The sequence below is a fragment of the Chiloscyllium plagiosum genome, unplaced genomic scaffold (assembly GCF_037043375.1).
Source record: "Chiloscyllium plagiosum isolate Xiang-an unplaced genomic scaffold, Cpla_swu_hap1 HiC_scaffold_41, whole genome shotgun sequence".
NCBI lineage: Eukaryota > Metazoa > Chordata > Chondrichthyes > Orectolobiformes > Hemiscylliidae > Chiloscyllium > Chiloscyllium plagiosum.
In genome coordinates this window covers 41,065,808-41,091,554 of record NW_028270179.1, presented here as the reverse complement: position 1 = coordinate 41,091,554, position 25,747 = coordinate 41,065,808, and positions in this window count along the sequence as shown.

The window sequence follows — 25,747 nt, the reverse complement described above, 5'->3', positions numbered from 1 at the left end:
CTGTACACTGAGTGGTGTCTCTCAAACTCCCCCTCGATCGCTCTCTGGGAGATTTATCTAAACTCACTAGTATCTCTCTGTCCCCACTCTCTCTCTCTCTCTCTCTCTCTCTCTCTCTCTCTCTCTCTCTCTCAGGGAGATATCTGTACACTGATTGGTGTCTCTCAGTCTCCTCTCTCTCTCAGGGAGATATCTGTACACTGACCGGTGTCTCTCAGTCCCCTCCCTCTCTCTCAGGGTGATATCTGTACACAGACTGGTGTCTCTCAGTCCCCTCTCTCTCAGTGAGATATCTGTACACTGACTGGTGTCTCTCAGTCCCCTCTCTCCCATTAACAGTGAGATGTTTTCAGACTGACTGCTGACTCTCACATTCCCCTCTCAATCTCATAGAGAAATGCGTGCACTTACTGGTGAGTCTCTGTCACTCTCTTTCTCTCTTAGGGATATATTGGTTCACTGACTCTTGTCTCTCAGTCCCCTCACGCTCTCTCAGGGAGATACCTGTACACTGACTTACGTATCTCAGCCCTGTCTGTCTCTCTCTCTCGCTCTCTCCCCTCCCCCCCCCCCCCCCCCCCCCCGCACTCCCGCCATAAGATATCTGTAGACTGACTGGTGAAGCTCAGTCCCCTGTATCTCTCTCAGGGAGATGCCTGTACGTGGACTGTTGTCTAAAATTCCTCTCTCTCTTTCTCTCTCTCTTTTTCTCTGTTTCGGATATATCTGTACACTTTGTATTGTCTCTTAGTCACCCCGCCCCCCCCCCTCTCTCAGTGAGATATCAGATCACTGACTGCTGTGTGTCAGTTTCCCCTCTCTCTTATTCAGGGAGATATCTGTGCACTGAGTGGTATCTCTCACTGCACCCGCTGTCTCTCACCTTCTCTCTCAGGGAGATGTCTGTGCAGTGACTGGTGTTCTCAGTTCTCTCTCTCTCGCATTCTCTCTCGCTCACTCCTCTCTCCGTTTCTCTCTCTTTCTTTCTCTCTTGCTCTCTGAGGGGGATACCTGTACACTGACTGGTGTGCCTGACTGCACCACCCTCTCTCTCAGGGAGGTGCCTGTACACTGACTGGTGTCTCTCAGTATCCCCCTCTCTCTCTCAAGGTGATATCTGTCGAGGTGATCGCTGTATCTCAGTCTCCTCTCCCTATCTATCAGAACAACACCTGTGAACATACCGGTGTAAAACAGTCCCCTCTCACTTTCTCTCAGGGAGATATCTGTTCACTGACTGGTGTCTCGCATTTCCTTCTCGCCCTTTATCAGGGAGATGTCCATCAATGAACTGTTGAATTTCACTCCCCCTCTCTATGTCATGGAGATATCTGTACATTGACTTGTGTCTCTCAGTCCCCTCCCTCTTCCGGAGATATCTGTAGGCTGACTGGTGTCTCTCAGTCCCCTCTCTCTCTCAGGAAGGTATCTGTACACTGACTGGTGTCTCTCAGTCCCCTCTCTCTCTCAGGGAGATATCTGTACACTGACCGGTGTCTCTCAGACCCCTCTCGCTCCCTCAGGGAGATATCTGTACACTGACTGGTGTCTCTCAGTCCCCTCTCTCTCTCAGGGAGATATCTGTACACTGACTAGTGTCTCTCAGTCCCCTCTCTCTCTCAGGGAGATATCTGTACACTGACTAGTGTCTCTCAGTCCCCTCTCTCTCTCAGGGAGATATCTGCACACTGACTGGTGTCTCTCAGTACCCCCTCTCTCTCAGGGAGATATCTGTACACTGACTGGTGTCTCTCAGTCCCCTCTCTCTCTCAGTGAGATATCTGTACACTGACTGGTGACTCTTCGACTCCTCTCTCTCACACAGGGATATAGATGTCCATTGACTGCTGTTTCTCTGTCCATTTTCTTACCCTGCTTTCCTCTCTCTCTCGGTCTCTCTGTCTCTGTCTCTCTCCCCCTCCCCTCAACTGTCTCTCTCCCCCTTTGTCTCTCTCTCCCCCTCCACCCTCACACCCTCCACCCCCCACCCCCGTCTCTGTCTCTCTCTCTCTCTCTTTCAGGGAAACACCTATACACTGAGTGGCGTCTCACAGTTGCCTCACTCTCTTTCGCTAGGAGAGAGATATCTGTGGAGTCTGACTGGTGTCTCTCAACCCCCCCCCTCTCTCTCTCTCCGTGATATATCTGTGCACTGACTTGTGTCTCTCAGTCCCCTCTCTCTCTCAGGGTTATATCTGTACACTGACTGGTGTCTTTCAGTCCCCCCTCTCTCTCAGGGAGATATCTGTACACTGACTGGTGTCTCTCAGTCCCCTCTCTATCAGGGAGATATCTGTACACTGACTGGTGTCGCTCAGTCCTCTCTCTCTCTCTCTCACTCACTCTCTCAGTGATATAACTGTCGACCGACTAGTGTCTCTCTGTCCACTTTCTTTCTCTCTCTGTCTATCTGTCTCTCTGTCTCTCTCGCTCTCTGTCTCTGTCTGTCTCCTTCCGAGAGATGCCAGTCAGTGTCCAAATATCTAACTGTGTGTGAGAGACAGAGAAGAGACTGAGAACCATCAGTTGGTGTGCAGATCTTCCTGAGAGAGAGAGAATGGACTGAAAATTTCAAGTCAGTTTGCAAACATCTGTCTAGGAGATGCAGCGAGGACTGATATACGCCAGTCAGTGCACATACATGTCCCCGAAGTTGACCGAGGGGGCTGCGAGACACAAGTCAGTGTACAGATGTCTCCCTGAGAGAGAGAGGGAGAGAGAGAGAGAGAGAGAGAGAGAGAGAGGGAGAGAACTGACAGATACCAGTCAGTGTACAGATATCTCCCTGAGAGAGATGCAGAGAGGACTGACAGACACCAGTCAGTGTACATACATCTCTGTAATGGTGATCGAGGGGTATGAGAGACACAAGCTAGCCCTTAGCTACCTCCCTGTAATGAGAGAGAGGGGACAGAGAGAAAATAGTCAGTGTACAGGTATCTCCAGGGAGAGAGAGAGAGACAGAGAAGGAGAGCTGTCTGTTAGGCTCCTGTCAGTGGACAGATATCTCTCTGAGAGACTGAGGGGACTGAGAGACACCAGTCAGTGTACAGATATCTCCCTGAGAGAGAGGGGACTGAGAGACACCAGTCAGTGTACAGATATCTCCCTGAGAGAGAGAGAGGGGACTGAGAGACAGCAGTCAGTGTACAGATATCTCCCTGAGAGAGAGAGAGGGGGGACTGAGAGGCACCAGTCAGTGTACAGATATCTCCCTGAGAGAGAGAGAGAGAGAGAGGAGACTGAGAGACACCAGTCAGTGTACAGATATCTCCCTGAGAGAGAGAGAGAGGGGCAGGACAGAGAGGCACCAGTCAGTATAAAGATATCTCCCTGAGAGAGAGGGGGACAGTACACTAGTCAGTGTACAGATATCTCCCTGAGAGAGAGGGGGACAGGACACTAGTCAGTGTACAGATGTCTCCCTGAGAGAGAGAGGGGACTGAGAGACACCAGTCAGTGTACAGATATCTCCCTGAGAGAGAGAGGGGGGACTGAGAGACACCAGTCAGTGTACAGATATCTCCCTGAGAGAGAGAGGAGCAGGACTGAGAGGCACCAGTCAGTATAAAGATATCTCCCTGAGAGAGAGGGGACGGAGAGACACCATTCAGTGTACAGATATCTCCCTGAGAGAGGGGACTGTGAGACACCAGTCAGTGTACAGATATCTCCCTGATAGAGAGGGGGGACTGAGAGACACCAGTCAGTGTAGAGATATCTCCCTGAGAGAGGGGACTGTGAGACACCTGTCAGTGTACAGATATCTCCCTGAGAGAGACAGAGGGGACTGAGAGAAACCAGTCAGTGTACCGATATCTACCTGAGAGAGACAGAGGGGACTGAGAGACACCAATCAGTGTACAGATATCTCCCTGAGAGAGAGAGAGAGGGGCAGGACTGAGAGGCACCAGTCAGTATAAAGATATCTCCCTGAGAGAGAGAGGGGGACAATACACTAGTCATTGTACAGATATCTCCCTGAGAGAGAGGGGGACAGGACACTAGTCAGTGTACAGATATCTCCCCGAGAGAGAGGGGGGACTGAGAGACACCAGTCAGTGTACAGATATCTCCCTGAGAGAGAGAGGGGGGACTGAGAGACACCAGTCAGTGTACAGATATCTCCCTGAGAGAGAGAGGAGCCGGACTGAGAGGCACCAGTCAGTATAAAGATATCTCCCTGAGAGAGAGAGGGGACTGAGAGACACCAGTCAGTGTACAGATATCTCCCTGAGAGAGAGGGGGGACTGAGAGACACCAGTCAGTGTACAGATATCTCCATGAGAGAGAGGGGACTGAGAGACACCAGTCAGTGTACAGATATCTCCCTGAGAGAGGGGACTGTGAGACACCTGTCAGTGTACAGATATCTCCCTGGGAGAGGGGACTGAGAGACACCAGTCAGTGTACAGATATCTCCCTGGGAGAGGGGACTGTGAGACACCAGTCAGTGTACAGATATCTCCCTGGGAAAAAGAGGACTGAGAGCGTGCTTCTTTCTCTGTAATGCCCAGTTGATGATTTTGCTGGTAGCATTGCGTTGAAAATTTGCGAATGACAGCTGTCAGGTTTAGCTGCTATATCACATCTCCCTCTCTCTCACACCCTCAGAGCTGTCACTGGCTTGTTCTTGGTCTGGCTGCAGTCTCAGTCACAGTGAGAAACCTCATCCCCTCACCCCTTCACCTCAGGGATCACAGAGAGAAGGAGTAGGGGGTTATGCAGTGGGTTACAAAGAGAGGGAGGGAGTGTAGGGGGTTACAGAAATAGGGAGGGGGTGTGGGGGTTACAGAGATAGGGAGGGGGTGTAGGGGGTTCAGAGATAGGGAGGGGTGTAGCGAGTTATGGAGGGGTTTACAGAGATAGGGAGGAGTATTGGGGTTATGGAGGGGTTTACAGAGACAGGGAGGGGTTGTAGGGGCCGGAGTGGGTTACAGAGATAGGGAGGGATGCAGGGATGGAAGGTGTTACAGAGATAGAGAGGGGGTGTAGGGGCTGGAGGGTGTTGCAGAAATAGGGAGGGGGTGTAGGGGCCAGATGGGGTCACAGAGATAGGGAGGGGGTGTACGGGGTTACAGAGATAGGGAGGGGGTGTAGGGGTTTACAGAGATAGGGAGGGGGTGTAGGGGGTTTACAGAGATAGGGAGGGGGGTAGGGGGTGACAGGGATAGGGAGGGTGTGTAGGGGGTTACAGAGATAGGGAGGGGGTGTAGGGGGTTTACAGAGATAGGGAGAGAGTGTAGGGGGTTACAGAGGTAGGGAGGGGGTGTAGGGGTTACACAGATAGGGAGGGGGTGTAGGGGGTTACATAGATAGGGAGGTGGTGTAGGGGGTTACAGAGATAGGGAGGAGGTGTAGGGGGTTACAGAGATAGGGAGGGGGTGTAGGGGGTTACAGAGATAGGGAGGGGGTGTAGGGGGTTTACAGAGATAGGGAGGGGGTGTAGGGGGTTTACAGAGATGGGGAGGGGGTGTAGGGGCCGAAGGGAGTTAAAAAGTTCCCAGTGGCATCATTCGCAAACAAGAGCAGAATACCATAAGAACACAGGAGAGAAGGAGGCCACTCAACCCCTCCAGCCATTCGCTCCCATCATGTCTGATCCCCACAGAACTGTGAGGAAGACTCAAATATCAGCACTTTCCAAAACGCTCTGCAGTGGGGGTTTGACCTCACGACTGTCTCAGTGCTAACGGCAAACAGCATCGTAGTGAACCCCTCGTCATTCTGAGAGAGACAGTGAGGCCTGCAGACGTTGGAGATCAGAGTAGAAGTGTGTGGTGCTGGAAAAGCACAGCGGGTCTGCGTTGGCTCCTTTGGGGTTTAGCTGACTTACAATGATTGGTCAGAGCATTTAGCCATTGCGGTTGTCCAGAGTAAGAATGTATTGGAAGAGGTTTCGGTCCATTGGGATCGTGTAGAGTGGGAGTCAACAGGGAGGTGTTGCAAAGTTGTGCAGAACACTTATGAACTGAAAAGCAATGCATGGTCCCTTTAAGAGGTGAAGTGCTTTTCTATGCTGAGAGATTTAGGAAAAAGGATGTGTGAGCAACGGTTTTCAGTTGCCCGGTGTGAAATGTTTTGCATGAAACAGCCAAGCAGCATTTTTACCAAGTTCACGAAGTGACCCAGCGGCACACAGGGATCGATTCCATCCTCGGGGTGACTGTCTGTGTGGAGTTTGCACATTCTCCCCATGTCTGAATAGGTTTCCTCCAGGTGCTCTGGTTTCCTCCCACAGTCTAAAGACATGAAGGATAAGGGAACTGCTCGTGATAAATTGACTGTAGTGTTCTGAAATGTGAAGTTTAGGGTGCACGTTCACAAGGTTAAATTGCCCCACAGTGTTCAGAGATGGTCAGGTTCTGGTGGATTGTCCATGGGAAATCGTCCAATCGTGGCCTGGGATGTGCAGGTTAGGGTGGATTGGACAGGGGAAATTGTCCCATAGTGTCCAAGGATGTGCAGGTTAGGGTGAATTGGCTGTGCTAAATTGTCCCATCGTGTCCAGAGATGTGTAGGTTATTGTGGATTGGACATGGGAAATTGTCCCATAGTGTCCAAGGATGTGCAAGTTAGGGTGGATTGGCATGGGAAATTGTCCCGCAGCATCCAAGAATGTGCAGGTTAGGGTAGGATGACCATGGGAAATTGTAGCATAGTGTCAAAAGATTTTACGGTTAGGGTACAATGGCCGTGGGAAATTGTCCCGGAGTGTCCAGGGATGTGTAAGTTAGGGTGGATTGGCCCTGCTAAATTGTCCCGCCGTGTCCAGAGATATGTAGGTTATGGTGGATTGGACATGGAAAATTGTCCCATGGTGTCCAGGGAAGTGCAAGTTAGGGTGGATTGGCCATGGAAAATTGTCCCGTAGCATCCAAGAATGTGCAGGTTAGGGTAGGATGGCCATGAGAAATTGTCCCGGAATGTCCAGGGATATGCAGGTTAGGGTGGATTGGCCTTGCTAAATTGTCCCATAGTGTTCAGGGATATACCCGTTAGTTGCATTAGTCCGGGGTAAATGTAGCTTAAAGGGGTCAGGGAATGGGTCTGAGTGGGATACTTTTGGGCAGGTTGGAATAGACTTGTTTGGCCAAATCCCAAATGGAGATTCTGGGACACTTAAAATTCAGTTAGTTTGCAACGGCACTTGGAGACTAAGAGCCAAACACTTCTAAATTTGTCTATACTGACAACTCAGACCCAATCGGATTGTGAAGACACTAATGTGTCACAGGGGTTATATAACCAAGGGTTTTTTTTTGAAAATCAGGGAAGCACCAATTGCCATCTGAAGAGAGATAATCGCCCTGCTCTCTCAACAAATCTCTGCGATCTCTGAGATGAAAGCACCATCCACCCACGCATCCATAAGCATGACCACAGCACATTCAGCTGACATTCCAGATATCAGCATTCGGCAGAGAGAGGCGTTCACAACAGGAGAATTTCCGGGGAAAATCCTTGACAGCAGGAGAGACAGAGGGGAAAGTCTGGAGAGGTCAGAAGAACATTTCGCAAGACATAGCCAGTGTCAACACTGAGAGATTATGTTTTGATATACTGTGTTGTTTTATAAGTTGGAGTTGGATTTATTCGAACAACATCCTATTGGAATCTTGTTTTATTCAGGAATGGGCAGTGAGAGAGACATTGCGCGGTTATTACTGGTTCTGTTAATTTGTACCCTGTTGGAGTTAGATAAACACATTCTTACTTGCTTCAAATGACAGATTCCTTTCATATAACCACACCTTTTGGGCGGCACGGTAGCACAGTGGTTAGCACTGCTGCCTCACAGCGCCAGAGACCCGGGTTCAATTCCCGCCTCAGGCGACTGACTGTGTGGAGTTTGCACGTTCTCCCCGTGTCTGCGTGGGTTTCCTCCGGGTGCTCCGGTTTCCTCCCACAGTCCAAAGATGTGCAGGTTAGGCGAATTGGCCATGCTAAATTGCCCGTAGTGTTAGATGCAGGGGTAAATGTAGGGGAATGGATATGGGTGGGTTGCGCTTCGGCAGGTCAGTGTGGACTTGTTGGGCTGAAGGGCCTGTTTCCACACTGTAAGTAATCTTAAAAAAAAGCCTTTACCAGATTGGAAGGTGAACTTTTCTGTGTGTTTCTGGTTTAATTATTAGAAGATATCCTTTACCTGCATCTTAACAGATTGAGGCTGGTGATTCAGTTGCATTATCAGAGTTGCATGACCTTTGTCCCTTTGTAACAAAGGGGTTCGGGTCCATTGGGTTTGTGCCGAGATATCATGGAAGAGAACAGCTGCTCAGGCAAAATCTGAGGAGCAGGAGAATCGACGTTCCGGGCAAAAGCCCATCATCAGGAATGAGGTCGGCAGCCCCAGGGGGCTGAGAGATAAATGGGAGGTGGGTGGGGTTGTGCTGAAGGTAGCTGACAATGCGACAGGTAGATGAAGGTGGGGTGGGGAATGATGATAGGTCGGAGAGGATGGGGGGGCGGATAGGTGGGACGGAAGATGGACAGGTTTGGACAGAACATGAGGGCGGTGACACGTAGGAAGATTGGATCTAGGATAAAGTGTGTGGAGGCGATAAGAGGGAAGTGCTGAAATCCACGTCAATTCCGTGTGCTTGGAGGGTCCCAAGGTGGAAGATGAAGCATTCTTCCTCCAGCTGGTTATTGTTTAGCGATGGAGGTGGCCAAGGACTCGCATGTCCTTGGTAGAGTGGGACAGCATGTTAAAGTGTTCGGCCACGGGGTGGTGAGGTTGTTGGGAGTGCATGTCCCAGAGATGTTTTCTGAAGTGTTCTGCAAGTAGGCATCCTGTCTCCCCAATGTAGAGGAGACGACATCAGGAACAACGGGTAGAGCATATGTCATGTGTGGAAGTGCAGGTAAATCTCTGATGGATGTGGAAGGCTCTTTAGGACAGAGATTGGGGGGGGGGGGGGGAGGAGTGGGCGCAGGATTTGCAATTCCTGCAGTGGCAGGGGAAGGTGCCAGGAGGGGAGGGTGGGTTGCTGTGGGGGGGGGGGGGGGGGGGGGGTGGGGGGGTGGGAGGGGTGTAGACCTGACAAGAAAGTCGCAGAGGGAATGGTCTTTACAGAATGGAGATAGTGGTGGGGAGAGAAATATATCCCTGGTGGGTTCCATTTGTGAAGAGTGGGAGTGAAAAGTAAGGATATTTTGATCATTGGGATTGTGCAGAGTGGGAGTGAACTGGAAGGGGCTTGATTCCATTGGGATTGTACAGAGTGGGAGGGATTTGGGTCCATTGGGAACGTGTAGCGTAGGAGTGAATGGAATTTATAGCTGAAGTTTGCAGTGTGATGTAACTGAAATTATACAATGAAAAATACCTTGTTTGTTTGTTAAGTGCAAATTCTGTTAGAATGACCATGTTAGTTTCACTTCTTTCACAGGTAAATCACAAACTGTTGTTCCAAGTTACATTCTCAGGTTAACTTTAATAATTGGTGTCAGCCCAGATAATGTCAGGATGTTACTTTGTACCGACAATTAGTACTTAGTTCTGATAACTGTTTTTCAATTATCATCATTGCAACTGTATTATTTCATTTCCAAATACATTGTAACTTTCCCCATTTGAATTAACCTCATTGTACAAGATCCCTATAAAACAAGGTTTGATTCTCAGCTCGGGGAAGAGAATGCTCGACTACCTGGACAGACTGTCTGTGCTGTTCCAGCGTAGAATGTGTTGCTGGAAAAGCGCAGCAGGTCAGGCAGCATCCAAGGAGCAGGAGAATCGACGTTTCGGGCTTGAGCCCTTCCTCATTCCTGAAGAAGGGGCTCACGCCCGAAACGTCGATACTCCTGCTCCTTTGATACTGCCTGACCTGCTGCGCTTTTCCAGCAACACATTTTCAGCTCTGATCTCCAGCATCTGCAGTCCTCACTTCCTCCTGTTTCAGCGTAGTCAATTTCTCTTCTGCGATATCGCCGTACGAATAGACTCTTTGCTAATTTCACTTCGATCTGTGTTTTGCAGTCTCTAATTTATTGGGCTAATTTCTCCGGCAGTGACCCTATGGCTGCACCTTCACCTGTGGTCCTCTCACCTGGGTGGTACCACATGCCAGGATGAGTGCCGGAGGATTGTCCAACTACAAACGAAGGCCTCACCCAGACCTTGCGAATTCGACGCAAGTCAATTGGTTCATTTCTCACGGTATGGTGGGGAAGAGAAATTGACAGTATTGGTACAGACTGCACTCTGCACAGTGAAGCCAAGAGTTCTCTTCCCTGAAATGCAGATGTAGCTGGATTTTTGTTTTTGTCATGTTACAGTGGTGTCGTTTTAATTCCAGGTTAATATGAATTAAACTATATTCAATGGAAAAACAATCGGCTGTCCGGTGGTAGCAATATTGTAGCAGGAGGTCCTGTTCCTCTGCTCCAGCTCGTGCGAATGCCCAGTATCCTGGTCCCAATGGGTCTGCAGAGTGGTGTGCAGTCTTGCCCGGTATCTGGCTGCCACTCAGTCTAGGTAGTTTTTTGTGGGGCTGCAGTACCTGAGGAGGAGAGTGGGGATGCTCTGGGGGCTGCAGGAGCTGTGATGCTGCTGTGAGGTAGAGAGCCTGTTAGCAGATCATCAAAGCAGTGTATTCATTCAGCTTAGGAAGCTGTTTGGGTGATGTCTTGTTTTGCAGTTTAGTTCTCGAGCTGATTGTGGTCAAGTAGAGGTATGAACTGTTTCACTCCGAACAGCCCTGGTTCCTGTGAACAAGTAGTGGGCAGGGCGGGCTGGTTTATTTTATTTTCTCCCACAATTCCATACCACGCCCTACCGAGTGACCCTTCACCTTAACTGGATCTTGCCAAACACACCCTCCTTCTCAACACTCTCCCTCCCACCCTCTCTGAACGACCATTCCCCGTGATCTACTTTCCATGACCCTGTCCCTGGAAGCATCTTGCTCAGACCATGTCGTAGAGTCTAAGAGTTATAGGGTCCTACAGCACGGAGACAAGTCCTTTGGCACAAACTGGTCAATGCCAACAAAAATGTCCAACCAAGCCCACCCCATTTCCGTGCTCTTGGCCCACCCTCTCCAAACCACCAGGGGTCTACTGCTCTTGACCCTTTCCCTGGTAGCTCATATCTGGGACTCCATCAAGACTGCATTGCAGCAGTATTGTAGCTGTCATTTCTACGTGGGTGTACCGTTAAATCAAAATGCTTTTAAAGCTTTTTTTCTGAAAAGCAAGCAGTGCAGTGCATCAGGAAGTTCAACTGTGCTGATTTTTATGCACCTTTGTATAATCTATTACTTTAGTAATAAATCCAACTCAATGATTTTTAGCCTGTTTCATGTGATCAGTCTACATGGACGCACTTGGTGAGTGAGCTTGTGGAATACTAAGTAGCAGTACGTGAGGAGCACTTGTGGTGTTTTAAAGAAAGTATCATCATTCCATAACGATTGAAACCGGAGGCAAATGTCAGAAAGTGCTTATAACGGGAGCAATTGAGCCCGGAAAAGATTCAGCAGTGTTACAATGGTGCACCAGAAAATGCTCCTGAATCCCGGGTACCCAGGGCTCAGCTGAGCTTCCCCAGGAACAGAATAATAGTATCCACGAAAATGATGCATTAGTAGAAAATGGAAAGGGGCGGTGGCCCATTGGGGTTGCCAGGAATAGGAATGAAGGAGAAGGGGTCCAGCTCAACTGAGATTGTGGAGAGTTGCAGAGTATGAGAAAAGTTTTGGGTACATTAAGATTATGTAGTGAAGCAGTGAACATGAAGATGTTTGAGTCCATTTGGACTCTGTAGAGTGGATTGAATGGGAAAGGTCTTGGGTACATTAGGTCTGCATAAAGTGGGAGTGGACGGGAAGGGATTAAAGTCCGTTGGGATATTTAGACTGGGCGTGAACGACAAGAGGATGGTGTCCATTGAGTTTGCCTAGAGTTGGAGTGCATGAGTATGAGTTTGAGTCTGTTAGGATTGTGGAGAATAGGAGTGAACAGGAAGGTGTTTGGATCCATTGGGAATGAGTAGAGTGGACATGAGTGGAAAGACACTTAGAGTCAGAGAGTCATCGAGATGTACAGCATGGATACTGACCCTTCAGTCCAATCCGACCAGATATCCCAACCCAATCTAGTCCCACCTGTAAGTACCCGGACCATATCCCTCCAAACCCTTCCTATTTATATACCCATCCAGATGCCTCTTAAATGTTGCAATTGTACCAGCCTCCACCACTTCCTCTGGCAGCTCATTGCATACACGTACCACCCTCTGCGTGACAAAGTTGCCCTTTAGGTCTCTTTTACATCTTTCCCCTCTCACCCTAAACTTATGCCCCTCTAGTTCTGGAGTCCCTGATCCCAAGAAAAAAAACTTTGTCTATTTACCCTATTCCTGCCCCTCATAATTTTGTAAACCTCTATAAGGTCACCCCTCAGCCTCCAACACTCCAGGTAAAACAGCCCAAGCCTGTTCAGCCTCTCCCTAAAGCTCAGATCCTCCAACCCTGGCAACATCCTTGTAAATCTTTTCTGAACCTCTTAAAATTTCACAACATCTTTCCGATAGGGAGGAGACCAGAATTGCACGCAGTATTCCAACAGTGGCCTAACCAACATCCTGTACAGCCACAGGACCTCCCAACTCCTGTACCCAATACTCTGACCAATAAAGGAAAGCATACCAAACGCCTTCTTCACTCTCAGATAGTATATGTAAACATAATTTACTTTATATATGGCATTTCTTGCTTGGAATAAGGGAAGAGTAAAAGCGTTTTCTTGAAAACATTTTTCTTTCAGTTCACAGAAATGCTCACCTTTGACTGGCTATTTTGCTGTTTATTGATTAGATGAAACATGATAATGTTAATATTTTGTAACTGGACTTTATTGAAATTACATTAGAAAAATTTATCCCTGAAATAGGAAAACCATGTATTGAATAAAGATGGACCACTGGCATATTGCAGCTGTTTGCTCTTTGCATGCACATTATTGAGGCAAACCACACTTTGATCTGAGCTGGTAGCACTTGGTACTTACACTGGAAACACAAAAAAGTCCTCTCTTAACCAGTGTACAATTTTAAAAAAAAATTAAGGAAGTGCTCCCAAGATATCACCTTTAGGAACCAAAAATAAAAACTGCAAGACTTTGCATAAAGCCTCAACTTAGTTCACCTCCAAATTTGGGATTTATATTGGAAAGATATACCGACATCATTTTCATTTGGATTATTTTTGAAAAACTGAAAATATTTCCATAATTAACAAACAGAATGAACGACATCCAATAATTTTACACCTATAACGAAGACATAATCCTGCATTTGAGCTTTAAACAAAACATACACAAAACTACATTCACTGAAATAAGATATTCAAAATTGTAGCTCTGCAAAAGATCACCATAACTTCCTAAAGTCGAGTTAATTGTCCCCTTCAACCCCAATCCAAATACTTATTTTACCTTCCAACGAAATTATTGCAACGGGTGCAGAAGAGGTTTACCAGGATGTTGCCTGGTATGGTAGAAAGATCGTATGAGGAAAGGCTGAGGCACTTGGGGTTGTTTTCATTGGTGAAAAGAAGGTTTAGGGGTGACTTGATAGAGGTGTATAAGATGAATAGGGGTTTAGATAGGGTCGACAGTGAGAATCTTTTTCCTCGTATGGAGTCAGCTATTACAAGGGGGCATAGCTTTAAATTAAGGGGGGTAGGTATAGGACAGATGTTAGGGGTAGGTTCTTTACTCAGCGAGTCGTGAGTTCATTGAATGCCCTGCCAGTAGCAGTGGTGGACTCTCCCTCATTATGGGCATTTAAGCGGGCATTGGATAGGCATATGGAGGATAGTGGGCTAGTGTAGGTTAGGTGGGCTTGGATCGGCGCAACATCGAGGGCCGAAGGGCCTGTACTGCGCTGTATTCTTCTATGTTCTATTGAAACATGTAGTACCAACGACCACTGTAAGCATCAACATGACTCCAAAAAAAGTCAGAAATATTTGATGCTTTCAAAGGTATCGAACTATGAGATTTTAAGTGGTTTGTACAACTCAAGTAAAACACATCTACTCTATTAATGCTATGGTCTAGATGGAAAAGAGAGTTCTGTAGCTTCCTCTTCACGGAGAGCAGAAGGTAAGAAAGCAAAAAAAAAACTTAAAATCTTTTGCAGAGCAAAAAATAAGAAAAGTCATTACAAAAACGTTTTTTGGAAGGGACAACAAGGAGAATTTTTCAAAAAAAAAATTAAGGTATTAGTTATTCCTAATTTTAGCCCTTTGTCCTGATTAAGGGTTTCCATTGATTCTTTATGGAACGGTTTAATTTATTTCAATTAATCCTAAATATCACCAAGTCTTTGGAAACCAACTAGAGAAACAAAGAGCTTAACTCCCCCTCAACATTGGAAGGTACTTAATTAGTTAGCACCAATTATACGAAACTATAACAACAAAATGCTGACCGAGTGCCAAGAATTGAAACCGTCAGCTTGCAGCAGAAAAAATCAAAATACTTACTATTAGATCATGAAGCAAAATTGTCTAAAGCAAAGGAACCTACATTATCTAAACAAGATGGGCGGGCATTATCTCCTCTGGATAATTGATTATTTGGTTAATTGATTCAATGCGAACTCGGTCCATTGGGATTGTCTGGACTCGAAAGGAAAGGGAAGGGGTTTGGAACCATTGGGATTATGTTGAGTTGGAGTGAATGGAAAGGGACGTGTGGTCTATGGGAATGTGCGGCGTCAAAGTGAAAAGCAACCGAGTTCAATCAATTGGGGTTATGTAGAGTTAGAATGAAGGGAGTCGATATGGGTCCAATTAGATTAAGAAGAGCAGCAGTGAACTGGAAAGGGTTGGAGTCCATTGTGATTGTGTAGTGTGAGGATGAATGAAAGGGACCTGGGTCCTACGGGGATTGTGTCGAGCTGATGTGAATGGGAAGGGGATTGGGTCGATTGGGATTGCTCAGCGCAGAAGTGGCTTGAATGGAGAGTAGCTTGGGTCTATTTGCGATCGTGTGGGGTAGGAATGAACGGAAAGGGGATTGGATCCTTTGAGGCTGCATGGAATTGGATTGAGTATGAAGGCAAATAGGTCCATTGCGTTTGTAGAGAGTGGAAATGAATGGGATGGGATTTGGGATCGTTGGAATAGTGTAGGTTGGGAGTGAATACAAAGGAGTATAGGTCCTTTGGATTTGTGCACTGTGGGATTGAATGAGCATAGAACTTGTCATAATTTGGATAGTCTACAGGAGGAGTGAATGGGAAGTGAATGGGAGTGAATGGGAAGTCACTGGAGTTCATTGGGACTATGTAGAGTTGGATGGTTTAGATTTAGATTTAGAGAATGGGGAGAGGTTTAGATCCTTTAGGACATTGTCGAGTGGGATGCATAGAGAGGGGATTGGGTCCAATGGAACTGAATAGAATTATAGTGAATGCACAGGGTTTTATTTCCAATTGGGATTGTGTTTAGTGGGAAAGAACGAGAAGGGGTTTGGAATGATTGACGCAGTATGGAGTGGGGGTGAGCAGGAAAGGTTTGAACCATTTGGGATTGTGTTGACTGGATGTGAATAGGGAGAGGCAAGGGACAATTCAGATGGTGCAGATTAAGAATAGACGGGTCGTAATTTAAGTCCATCGAGGATTGTGAAAGAGAAAGAGTTTGTGTTTGTTGGTATTGTGCAAATTGGAGGAGAATGGGAAGGGGTTTGACTCAATTGGGATTGTGTAGAGTTGGAGTGAACAGGAAGAAACCTAGTTCTGTTGCAATTTTGCAGAGTCGGAATGTGGAGAAAGTGGTTTGGGTCAATTGGTATAGGTAGAGTGGGAGTGTACGGGACCAGGATGCAGTGCAGAGGGATTGTGTAGAGTTGAAGGGAAGTGCTTTGTGTCCATTCAGAATATGTAGTGTGGGAATGAATTGGAAATGGTCTTCGTCTATCGGATTGAGTGAGTCAGAGACTGTGGCAAGTGGGTTGCATAAATTGGAAACACTTTGGTGTCCATTAGGAATGTTTAGAGTGGGAGTGAACGGGAAGGGGTTTGGGTCCATAGGCATCCTGGAGAGTGCCAGTGAACAGGAAGGGGTTTAGGTCCATTAGGATCGTGTAGAGTGGAAGTGAACATGATGGGGGTATGGATCCATAGCGTTTGTGAAGAGTGGGAGTGAACAGGAAAGGGTTTGGAACCATTAGCATTATGTAGAATTTGAGTGAACGGGAAAGGGTTTGTGTCCACTGGGAGTGAGTCAAGTGGGAGCGAACGGGTAATTGTTTGGGGTTCAATGGGATCATATAGAGTTGGAGCAAATGGCTCGGGATTTTGGTGCATTGAAATTATGGGAGTGAATGGAAAGTGATTTGGGTACATTGAGATTGTGTAGAGTTGGACTGAACTGGAAGAATTTTGGATCTTTTGCGGTTGTGCAGACTGAGGGTACACTGGAGGAACTCTGTGTCCATTGCAGCTGAGGTCATTAGCAATGAAGGGGAAGGTGCTTGGACTGGAAATGTGTAAAGTGGATTTGAAAGGGACGTGTATTAATTCATATTGGTTTATAGAGTGTGAATGGGCAGGCATTTGGGCGTATACAGCGGAAGTGAACACAAGTGGCTTGTGTCCATTGGACTTGTGGACAGAAGGAGTGAACGGGAAAGGGTCTGGGGTCAATGAGATTGAACACAAAGACTTTTGCGTCGATTGCACTACTGTACTGTGTGGGTGAACAGGAAGTGGTTTGAGTTCATTCGGATCATGTACAACAGGAGTGAACTGGGTGTGGATTGGATCTATTAGGATCGGATCATGTTGGAGTGAACGGGAGTGGCTACGTGGAAGTAATGGAGAAATGGATTGGACCCATTTGGCACCACAATGGTTAACACTGCTGCCTCAAAGCATCAGGGACCAGGGTTCGATTTCATCTTTGGCTGACTGACTGTGTGGAATTTGCACATTCACCATAGAATCTCTTCAGAGTGGAAAAAGACATTTTGGCCCAAACTCCACACTGACCCTCCGAAAAGTATCCTACACAGGCCCACCCCTTATCCTATTAGTGTATGCTCTATACTCCTCCTGACTTATGCACTGAAGCCAGGCACCCCTGAATACCATGGGCAACTCACCTAGCATGTACATCTTTGGACTGTGAGAGGAAATCAGAGTAACCGGGGGAAACCCGCATAGACATTGGGAGAATGCAAATGCTGCACAGACAGTTGCCTCAAGGCTGGAATGGAAACTGGATCCCTGGCACCAGGAGGCAGCAGTGCTAACCACTGAGCCACCGTACTACACTCGTGTCTGCATGGGTTTCCTCCGGGTGTTCTGGCTAACCCCCACAGTCCAAAGATGTGCAGGTTAGGGTGGATTGGCCGTGCTAAACTGTCCCATAGTGCCCAGTGATGTGCAGGTTAGGGTGGATTGGCCATGAGAAATTTTCCGAAAGTGCCCAGTGATGTGCAGGTTAGGATTTATTCGCCATGCTAGTTTGTCCCGCAGTGCCCAGGGATATGCAGGTTAGGGTGGATTGGCCATGCTAGTTTGTCCCATCGTGCCGAGGGATTTGCAGGATAGGGCGAATTGGCCGTGCTAAATTGTCCCGTAATGTCCATAAATGTGCAGGTTAGGGTGGATTGGCCATGCTAGTTTGTCCCATAGTGCCGAGGGATTTGCAGGATAGGGCGGATTGGCCGTGCTAAATTGTCCCGTAATGTCCATAAATGTGCAGGTTAGGGTGGATTGGCTATGCTAAATTTTCCATCGTGTCCAGGAGCAGGCTAGACGGATTAGCCATGGTAAATGCACCGTGACAGGGATGGGGTGCATCTAGGAGAATCAGTATGGAAACAATGGGCTGAATGACCTGCATCACCACGGTAAGGATGCTATGATAACGTTGCAATGAATAGGAAGGGCCTCTTGCCCTTTGGGATAACGTTGCCGAGCTGGCTAGATGGGGAGCCAGGAAGTTAGAATTTCATGTTCATAAAATGGGGAAAGCACTGCCTGGTCATTTTAAAAGATGGTGCGTTTTCTGTGCTTTGAAATTTAAATTGAAATCTGCAAGCTGCAGCTTGAAGGTTTACAAAGAAACAGAAAACAGCATCAAAAGGTCGAGCAGTTCCAAGCAGCCATTTTAACGAAGAAAATAGGCTTTGGGATCTAGCCAATCAGTTTGAAACAGGCCCTTCGATTCCAAAAACCTACCAAATTTAAATCTGATTTTTTTTTTCCATCATGGGACCAATCATGTTGTAAGAAATGTTGATATATCGTCAAAAATGTAAAAAATAAGGGGTCAGTTGGCAAAGGCCAAAAAACTAGTTGCTGTCAACTGGAGATAACGGCCCTGAGCTCTCCAGAGAGAATCCCTGGCTTGCACAGACTCCTCTCTGTCGAAGAGAAAACACGGTTTCAATAACAGTGGCACCCATGACACAGTTGGTGAAGATTCCTGACCAAAACAACAACAAAAAAATCGACGGAGAAAGCACAGAACATTCCAGAAGACGCGTAACCTGACTTATTTCAAGAGAATAAATACATTGTTTTATCATAGTGGGACTTGTATGTATGGGAACAACATAACATGCGAACCTTGTTTTTGACGTGATTGTGTTAGTAGTTAGGAAGGATTGATTTGGTTTGTTAATAGTTGAGCTAAGTTAGAGTAATACATTGGTTATTTGTTGATGATAAAGTCGTGTAAGGGATTTAATGTATTTGACCACTATGTGTCACTGAAAGCAGGTTATGTGACTTCATGCACTCTTTTTTTACAGAGGAAAGTACGTGGTGTTCCTCCTTGAGTGTCTCGGTTTTAATTCTCAGAGGGAGAGGGGGTGGGGAGTCAACCTCCACTTTATAACAGATCAGGGATTGCGGTCCAGGATTTTGGACTGGGGTTTGGACAAATTTTAAGAAATCAAGGGTACGAAAGGACTAATGTCCTAGACCATTAAATGAAACTGAAGTGAGAAGTGCAACATTGAGCAATACAACAACACACAGGCTCTTCGGCCCCTGACTTGTGCCAGACGTTTATCCTACTCTAAGATCAGAGTAACCTACATAACCTTCACTATACTGTCTTTCATGTGCCTAACTCAGAGTCCTTTAAATGTCCCTATTGTATCTGACTCTACTACCACTACTAGCGGCAAATTCCACACACTCACCTCGCTCTGAGTAAAGAGTCTACCTCTGACATCTACTCTAAAACTTCCTTTCACTTTGCCCCCTTGTGATAGACATTCCCACCATTGGAAAACGTCTCTGGCTATCCACTCTACCTATGCCTCTCGAAATCTTGTATACTTCTATCAAGTCACCTCTCATCCTTCGTTCCAATGAGAAAGGTCCGAGCTCCCTCAACGTTTCTTCATTAGACACTCCCTCCAGTCGAGGCAGCATCCTGACAAATCTCCTCTGCATCCTCTCTAAAGCTTCTGCATCCTTGCTATCGTGAGGCAACCAGAACCGAACACAATATTCCAAATGTGCTCCAACTAGGGTTTATCGAGCTGCAGCATAAACTCAATCTTCCTGCTAATGAAAGCCAACGCACCATACACCTTCTGAACAACCCGATCAGTTTGGGAGAGATCTATGGACATAGACCCCAAGATCCTTCTATTCCTCTACACGACCAAGAATCCTGACTTTAACCCATACATCTGTCGTCAAATTTGACTATCCACACTTTTCCAGGTTAAACACCATGTGCCACTTATCCAGCTGCAATCTGCAACCGCCCTCCACACTATTCCACAACTCCACCAACCTTTGCGTCATTGACAAACTTACCAACTCACTCTTTCACCTCCTCGTTTAAGTCATTAATAAAAATCGCACAGGAAATCTGTTCAATTTGGTTGGGCATTGCTGGATAAATCAACAGTTTGGAAATGTTTCTTTCCATTGCTGAAGAGGTTCTGGGCATGAAGTTGCTTCCCAAATTTGCCAAAAAAAGGTTTAGAAAGGCAGAAAAAGGTGACAGTGGTCGAATTGGCACACAGGTTAAAGTTGGGTTTGACCAATGATGACAAGAAATTTGAAATTGTAACGGAGTTAACCAAGCAATTAAATATACTAGAAAAACAGTAAAGTGTGGTGGAGTTAGAAAATAAATTACATTCTGAATAAGACATTTCGAGTTAGAAAGTGAACCTGAAAGGGAAAGGAAGAGAGAACAAACGAGACTGCAGTAGGCTGTTGATTTTAACCTACTGCGAATTCTCTTGCAAGGATGTCTTCCTTGAAGACGCTCTCCTCCTCCCTCTACAAGGATCTCAGTGAGTCCCTCTCTCACTGAACCACCCCCCCCTCCCCCAGGTCATCTCCTCTGACCTGAAGCTAATGCAGATTTCTCCAGCTTTCTCATTTCCCCTCCCCCTATCTTTTATCAGTCCCAACCCTCAGACTCAGCACTGCCTTCTTGACCTGCAATCTTCTTCCCGACCTCTCTGCCCCCAACCCCTCTCCGGCCTAACACCCTCACCTTAACCTCCTTCCACCTATCGTATCCCCAACGCCCCTCCCCCAAGTCCCTCCTCCCTACCTTTTATCTTAGCCCGCTTGGCACACCCTCCTCATTCCTGAAGAAGGGCTTATGCCCGAAGCGTCGATTCTCCTGCTCCTTTGATGCTGCCTGACCTGCTGCGCTTTTCCAGCAACACATTTTTAAGCTCTGATCTCCAGTGTCTGCAGTCCTCACTTTCTCCAACCCATCATAGCCAAAGGCCTGGTAGGGATATTTGCAAATATGTCCAAACATTACCAGAATTCAATGAAAAAGATGTGGAAGCATTTTTCATTTCCTTCGAGAAATTGGCTAACCAGACGAATTGGCCGGAGACCATGTAGGTCATGTTAATTCAGACCTAGCTGTTGGCAGGGCTAGTGAGGTATTCGCAATCTGTCAGAGGAGGTATTAGGAGAATATGAAGAAGTATTAAATGCGAGTTTCATTGCCTATGGTTTGGTATCGGAAACATATAGGCAACAGTTCAGAAATGTAAGGAAGAAACCAGGTCACACGTATGCCAAGCTTGAAAGAATTAAACAGAGCAACTCCCACAGATGGATGAGAGAATGAAAGATAGACAAGACGTACGAACATCTTAGAGATGTCATCATGTTTAAAAACCCCAGTTGCGGAAGAGATAGGAACTCATGGTGAGGAACAGAAAGATGAAACACAGAGAAAAGCTGCAGAGATGGCGGATGAATACGCAATAGTGCATGAATCAAAATCAAGCACCCGACAGCAAAACCATTTCGTAAGGGACAGATTAAATTAGATACTCTCCAGTAGGGATACAGGCCCTTTGGTTCACTCCGACCTTTCGAAGAGTAACCCAGCCAGACCCATTCCCTCCCATTCTCCATTTACCCTTGTACAATGCACCTAACCTACACATCCCTGAACACTACCAGCGATTCAGCATGGCCAATGTAACCAACCTGCACATCTTTGGACTGTGGGAGGAAACCAGAGCACCCGGAGGAAACCCACAGGGAGAAATGTGCAAACTCCACACAGACAGTCGCCCGAGGTAGGAATCGAACCTGCATGAAGAAAGAGTGGGATCATTCAATTACAAACAACAAAATTGTTTTGGGCGGCACGGTGGGCGGCACGGTGGCACAGTGGTTAGCACTGCTGCCTCACAGCACCAGAGACCCGGGTTCAATTCCCGCCTCAGGCGACTGACTGTGTGGAGTTTGCACATTCTCCCCGTGTCTGCGTGGGTTTCCTCCGGGTGCTCCGGTTTCCTCCCACAGTCACAAAGATGTGCGGGTCAGGTGAATTGGCCATGCTAAATTGCCCGTAGTGTTAGGTTAAAGGGGTAAATGTATGGGTGGGTTGCGCTTCGGCGGGTCGGTGTGGACTTGTTGGGCCGAAAGGCCTGTTTCCACACTGTAAGTAATCTAATCTAAAAAAAATAAGTATATCACACACTTGGAAGAGTTCAGCAGAGGTGGAAAAAAAAAACACAAGAGGGTGGAAAAGACGGGTAAGACCTCAGGGGGTTTTCACTGCAGTAAGGTGGGACACACAAAGTCACAGTGCTGCTGGCTATGGAAAGACACTGGGAAAGAGGATGTGGGAAAAGATCCTAAACCATGGGGATTAGTTAAGGTAGTGAAATAAATCTCAGGGTAAGTGGAAGGGCTACAGGAGAGTGCACTGCCTCTTCAGGGGCAGGAGAGTGAGATAGCGTCTGATCTTTCCAAACACCTCACCTGTGCGGGTCCGATTTACTCAGGTAGAATAGAGGGAGTAGGAAGCAAAGGTAAAATATTGAGAGATGCGGGAGATGGTCTGTCTTGAATAGTAAGATATAAAAGGTTTAGTAATATCATTCTTACAGCAAGGTGACCAACACTGAGCACAATACTCCCAAGTGCGGCCTCATCGATGACTTTATAACTGCAACACTGCTTCCCAACTTCTATACTCAATGACTGATGAAGGCCAATATGCCAAAGGCCTCCTTCACTGCCCTGTCTACCTGTGACTCCACTTTCAGAAAATTGTGAACGTGAACTCCAAGGTCCCTCCGTTCCACCACACTCCTAACGCCCCTACCTCCAGGAGAAAAGTAACCTCCTCCAGCCCCTATAGTCCCTCCCGATCACTGTCACCTCTGCCAGATGCTACATCCAACCCCTATCCCGGAAACATCCTCTGCCACTGACACTCCCTCCCTATCTCTGTCATCCATCAGCCACTACAACTCCTCCTTATCTCTGTGATGCCCTCCAGCTTCAACACCCCCTCCTTGTCCCTATTACCTCCTCCAGCCCCTACATCTCCCTCCCTATCTCTGTAACTTCCTCCACGCCTATACCCTCTCCCTAACCTAGTAACCCCGTCCAGACGACAACCCCTCCTTATCTCTGTAGCCTCCACCAGCCCACACATCCTGCCTAACTCGGCAGCCTCCTCCAGCCCCTACAGTCCCACCCTGTCACTGTCACCTCCACCTGATGTTACATACACTCCCTATCTCATAACCCCCTCAAGCCCCTACTCCCCCTCCCTATCTTTGTAACCCCCAACAGCACCTTCCCCCAAATCTGAGACGTTCTCAAGCCCCTACACCCGCTCCCTATCATTGTTACCCCTCCAGCGCCGAAACCCTCCCTAACTCTGTAACTCCCTGTACTCCCTACACTTTCCCTATCACTCTATCCCCTCCAGCTCCTACAATCCCTCCCTATTTCTGTTGCCTCCTCCAGTACCCACACCCCTCCTGATCTAAGTAACCTTCTCCAATACCCCCACCCTTCTCTATCTCTGTAATGTCCTCCAGTCACTACAGCCCCTACCTGTCCCGATAAACTCCTCCAGACTCCACCCCCTCCATGACTCTGTAATCCACTACAGCCCCTAAACACCCTCCCTATATCTGTAACCTTCTCCAGTCCCTACACCCCCTCCCTATCTCTGTATCCCCCTCCGGCCCCTACACACCATCCCTATCGTTGTATCCCCCGACACCCCCTCCCTATCTCTGTAATCCCCTCTAGCCCCTACACCCCTTCTCTATCTCTGTAATCCCCTACAACCCCTACACACCCTCCCTATCTCTGTAATCCCCTCTAGCCCCTACACCCCTTCTCTATCTCTGTAATCCCCTACAACCCCTACACACCCTCCCTATCTCTGTAACCTTCTCCAGCCCCTACATCCTCTCCCTATCTCTGTAACCCCCTCCAGCCCCTACATTCCCTCCCTGTCTCCATAAACTCCTCTGGCCCCTGCACCCCTCCCTTTCTGCATAACCCCCTCCAACCCCCTACATATCTCCCTATCTCTGTAACCCCCTCCAACCCCTACAACCCCCCTGTAATCTCTTCCAACCGTTATAGGTCCTCCCCAGAAAGACACCAGAGACAACAGCTGCTGGATGGATTTGAAATTAAGTTTTTGCAATTTAAATATTTTTTTTTTATTGAAACAGTATATTGTTGTAGAGTTGTCAGGCAGATAATAAGCTATTCAGAGAAAGGGGGGCTTAGAATTCTGAAAAGTTGTTTAATGTTCATGCTGAGAGTTAAAGAATAAATTGATGGAATTTACTTTAAACAGTGGAATTTGGGAATTCTCTGTCACTCATATTTTAACAGATTACAGAGGTGAGGTGAGATTTTTTTGGGTTGTTTGGTAGAATTAACAGGGAGTTCACCCCGTGTTGTAATACTCTGGAGTCTCGGGTCCGTGATTTGGGCACGTTTAGACAGATTCAATCTGAGATTTGGAAAGATTTGAATAGATTTGGGGTGCTAACAGATTTAAGCATTTGCCGATTAGTGTCCTAGATCTTTAAATGAATCGTAGTTTGATTAATTTTGGTTACTCGCGATTGGTGAGATCAAAAGTGAGGAAAATGGCTCTTAAGATTGTGAAAGAGATTTCTAATTGCCTTGAGATATCCCATAGGTATGCTCCGTGAAATAATTCATCGATTAATACAACCAAAGATTAGGAACGAAACAGAAGTCAATCTTTCTCAGTAAATCCCCAGATTAATGATCGACACTCATTACAGCCTGTTCCCTGGTAAAAGTGCGTGGGCCTGCAGAGAACGAGAAGGACACAGAATGACCGGTAGAGTGAAGAAGGAAGACAGATCGTCAGAGAGCGAGATTTAGCAAAAGGAAGAGGCATGATGGGGCCCTGGGATTGTGACAGGGAGAGAGCGACAGAGGCAAAGAGAGTCACAGAGAGGCAGGCAGAGAAAGACAGACAGAAGGTGAAATGGGGAGAGACATACAGAAATGTGGAAGAGAGAGAAAAGGATTCAGAGGAAGACAGAAGCAGGAAGAAAGAGTGTGAGAGATCCTGGCAGATGGGGCAGAGACAGACAAGAGACATGTAGAGAGACAGAGATAGAGAAGGAGAATGACAGTGGAAGAATGAAGAGTGAGGTGGGAGGTGAAATAGAGAGGGAGAGAAAGAGAGAGACAAAGACAGAGAGAGAGTGAATGTGTGTGTGAGAGAGAGAGAGACAGAGAGACAGAGAGATGCGAGACTGTGTCATTAAGTCAGAGAGACCCAGGGAGAAAGAAGTAGAGATGGGGAGATCGAGAAAGGAAAGAGAAAATCAGAGATGGATGGAGACAGGTCGAGATAGAGTGAGGCACAGACACTGAGACAGAGGTCTCTGACAGTGATCCAACCTCCTTTCTCTCTCCATTCTACAGAACGATTCCAGACTTGGTAGAGAATTCGTAACGACCAGGTGTAACCTCTTCTTCGCCTCATTGAATAATTTATCAGCTCCAAACGTTCTGCTCTTCCACACACTCAATAATTTCGCGACAAGAATACTTTACAAATGGTGAGATTTCAACAAAATTCACCTTCAACAAACGTATTTGTTTATTTGTTTTTCTTTTGTGTGAATGGAACTCACTTGCCAGCACTTGGCCCATATCCCTCTCAACCCTCCTCTTCATATGCTCAAAGAGATGCCCTGTACCAGCCTCCACCACTTCCTCTGGCAGATCATTCCATACACGCACCATACTTCAATCAAAATGTTATCCCTTTTATCCCATTTAAGTCTTTCCCTTTTCAACCGAAATCTTCGCCCTCTTGTACTGAACTCCCCCACCCCAGTGAACAGAGCTTGTCTACTTAACTTACTGATTCCCCTCATTACTTTTCAACGTAAAGGGTGGAAGGGGAGATGTCAGGGGTGGGTTCTTTACCCAGAGAGTGGTGGGGGCATG